The sequence below is a fragment of the Bidens hawaiensis genome, unplaced genomic scaffold, assembly GCF_021521415.1.
Source record: "Bidens hawaiensis isolate Kalapana, Puna unplaced genomic scaffold, B.hawaiensis_p1.1 tig00000416_1, whole genome shotgun sequence".
NCBI classification, from domain to species: domain Eukaryota; kingdom Viridiplantae; phylum Streptophyta; class Magnoliopsida; order Asterales; family Asteraceae; genus Bidens; species Bidens hawaiensis.
This window is the reverse complement of record NW_027491029.1, coordinates 230771-234473: the sequence shown is the minus strand read 5'-3', so window position 1 is coordinate 234473 and position 3703 is coordinate 230771. Positions and strand designations below refer to the sequence as shown.

The 3703-nt window shown below is 34.3% G+C and overlaps 1 long non-coding RNA gene across 1 annotated transcript; it reads left to right on the top strand.

Moving 5' to 3' along the window:
- Positions 1–1205: 1205 nt before the first annotated feature.
- LOC143624703 (uncharacterized) lies at positions 1206–3338 on the top strand. The gene is made up of 3 exons (XR_013152160.1): positions 1206–2170; positions 2785–2839; positions 2950–3338. It is a non-coding gene; the product is annotated as an uncharacterized LOC143624703 (long non-coding RNA).
- Positions 3339–3703: the final 365 nt, after the last annotated feature.

The window sequence follows — 3703 nt, the reverse complement described above, 5'->3', positions numbered from 1 at the left end:
AATAGAATCAATTTATATATAATGATAGAAACATAGATATAATACAATTTTTATGTACATTATGTATTGCTTTATCATAACTTAATTATTTAGATTAGGGGAGGCCCTGGGGGTGTGCGAGCCGCACCTCCGGCCGGGGCACGTAATTTTCGGGGGCCAAAATTTTTATGTATGCTTATATATTTTTCAGTTTAGAATCGCGAGTCAGTCAACATCGTCAACCGGTTGATTTGATTATTAATTTTGGTGTTTAAAACACGCCGGAAAATAAGCTCAACAGAAACTTTTTGCCAGAAGTCAAGGGACGTTAATGAGATCTGGTGAGGATGACTTAAGTTTCAATAAATGGCAGAAATAGCCCCTACACTTTATTTATAATTAAACTAATCATTTACATATTGACTCCTTTTAGTTTAGATAATAACTTTTATTTCAACAACATACCAAATTCTTTAAACAAGTTCAAAAAATTAAGTTTATATTAAAATAACTATATTAATTCTCATAAATTTTGTATTAATAAATCGTATAAGTATTTTTTTTGTGGTTTCGAAAATTGGGGTATTACATTAATACTATATATTTTCTATGTTTATTGTTATAACATTAACCGTCGTTTATAAAAATTATCTTGTATAATTCGTCATTCGTTAAGGCTTGCGGGCCTTTTTATTTAAGCTCGGCCTAGGTACTAAAATTTTCGGAGACGACCCTGATTTAGATCATCTCGTGTATTACACGGGCTTTAAAACTAATTTAACGTTAAAAAGACAATAATAACAATAAGATTAACAAAATGTAACATACATGGCCCAAAGACATCATGCAATATTGCAATTGTTGTATGTATTATGGTTCCCTTTACAAAAAAGTACAATCCAACTGTACACAACTACACATCATCTTTTTCTATATCATGAGTGTCGTCCATGCAACTCTCATAAACCTCGTCTCTCTTGTAACCCTACAAATTGTGATTTTATATGAAATAGTCATTTATATATTTACAATTTTGAAGGTCGGTTGGCATAACAACTTGTATATTGTGAATCACGATTTGTACTTGGATTTTACAGCTTTGTTGAGTGCTGCGTGTCTTGCCTTTACACGTATTTTATTAACTTTATCGATCTTTTCTTTTCCCTTTCTTTTTCGTCTGCAAAATCATCGCCACCGTCGTCTCTCTCTCGATTCGTCTCCGATGTTGCAGGTGAAAAAGGTTCAATCTTCAATTCGAAATTGGTTTAGAGTTTTCTGTCTTCATTTTCGTTGTTCATGATGTGTAACTGTGTATGTAGAGTTTCAGTTATGGTATTGAAAATTGAGGCTAAATGTTCTGTCTTTCTGCTAATTGTGCTTTTGATTACATGTTGTCAAACTGTACTTTAGTTTTGACATGCATGACAGGTGTTTGATGAAATGCTTGACAGAGAGAACGTTTAACAAACGAATTTTTTTGTTTTCTTTGGGTAGCGTGCGGTAATTTGGTTTGTAAATTGATATCATTTGGCTCAGGTTTGTCATTCTTTTTCGTTCTATTTTCTATTTTTCTGAATTTTAGGTTGTTTTTTGTTTTGTTTTTTTTTTGTTTTGCAGGTTGTGGTTATCAGTTCTGCCTCATTGTTCTGTTTCGTTCAACCTACGGTAATGTCTTACACTGATTGTTGCTATTTGAGTTACATTCAGATCACGTTTTAGGGTATATATTTTGAGAATGCGTTTTCGTATTTGACTTTACATTGCCTACATGTGAACTAATTGATGAAATGATTTGGTTGTCTAGCATACATGCCAAATGTTTGTTGAAATGCTTCAGATCTGTTTTCTTGCTTATCCTCATGTTGATGATAGGCAAACGTGATGGTCGCCTTATTAATTTCGATAACAAGAAAATTGGTTGTTTTCTTGAGAAACTTGACGAGTAGACGGGTGCTTATGGGTTGTTTGAGGCTCCTTTAAAAATTAATTGCTAACTACAGATTTATGGGTTGTTTGAGTGGCTAACCAATGTTTTATTTTATCTATTAATTGCTAATATTATATGTTTGCTTTGTTTCAGGTGCTTATGGGATCTCATCTGATTATGTTTTTGGCTTCTTTCTTCTGCATGTCCTAGAACACACAACAATAAAGTGTTGCTTTGGTGTGTTGTCATTTTTGTTTCCTACAGGTACGTGTCTACTGTTTGTATGGCTTTGTAGTTTAGAGTTTAATCATCTTTAGTATTTTTTTAGACTAATGTTACAAATAGATTATTTTTTAGTTTGTTGGTTTCCTTGGATGGTGTATATAATATATCTTTGCTTGACTAACTTTGTTAATCAATTTTTCCTAAACTATTTTAAAGCAATTCTTGATTCGAAGTAAGTCTATTTTGGTTTGACTTAGCCGGGGCTTCGGGTAGTGCTAATGGGTCGAACCAAGTTTTGTTCGGAGTTGGTTACATATTAGAAGGCTTAGCATGTAATGCGTTGGTCAATTGTGCAAAGGATGCCAACAATAGCATGTGCAGGTATCGTTTGGGGTTAGTTTTGGTATTTTGACTTTCATAGCAACATATAGATCACAACTTCATTGGTGTTGTATTCATTTCTACTTTTCCAAAAAAAGTTTCCATTAAAAGTTATGGTGTTAGCATAAAGATTAGGTTTTAATAATGTTAATATCAAACTAAAACATCCATCTTTAGAAATCTAACAAAAATTTGTGGTGTTCAGTTTCAAATTAGTAAACTGACCATTGATGGTTTCCATACTCATTTGACACGTAAGTTGTGGTTCACAGGAGTTGTTTGGTTGAACTAACTTTATTTTCAAAGAGTCTTCGTGTTACAACTAAGGTCAGCTATCTCTTCTATGCCTTTTTTATATTCTTATGTTTTCTATAATGCACACTTGGGGGGGGGGGGGGGGGGGTGTTTGTCTTACTGTCTTTATATGTAACATGTAGTTGTTACCGAGGTTAACAGGCCATCATACAATCGCCTAAGCAGCATTACACCACCAACGCCGGACTCCTGCACTGCCACTTGCGAAACCTGCTGCAAGGTTTGACAAAATCAACAGGCGCAGGGGCAGGCAAAAACAATGCTAAAGCACAACTATATGGTAGCTAGATAAACCAAGAGCACTCTTTTGTACGTAATAAATCAACCCCTCACTTATTTTTGTTTAGTATGGCAGCAAGTAATTGCACATGTAATTATGTAAAACATAATCTTCGTAACTATGCCAATTAAATACGAATACCCTATTGCAACATGCGAGTATTGCTATACGGTTGTCTATGGTGGCAATGGACAACCAACTTTTGTCATGTAAACATAATCCTTTTGTCATGCACCCCCGACTTTTGTCATGTAGAACACAATCTTTTGTCATGCGCCCCCCACCCCCCCCAACGCGGGGGGTCTACCTACTAGTTTTATTTAAAAGCTAAGTAATAAATAATCCCCATCCATGTGTATGGATCGATATGTATAAATCTCTAGTGATTATATTATATATATTACAATTATAAAGTTTTCTATGTATTTAGGGTTGTACCTTTTGATTTGTACCTCATACCTTCTTGCTTGATTATGATGCTTTAGGTTGTTGCACATCATGTCTCAGTTGTTGTATATATTGAGCTGTGTTTGAAGACCTACGCGTGTCCTTGATTTCCACGTGTGTCCTGTGGGTATTATCATATTTCTTGATGT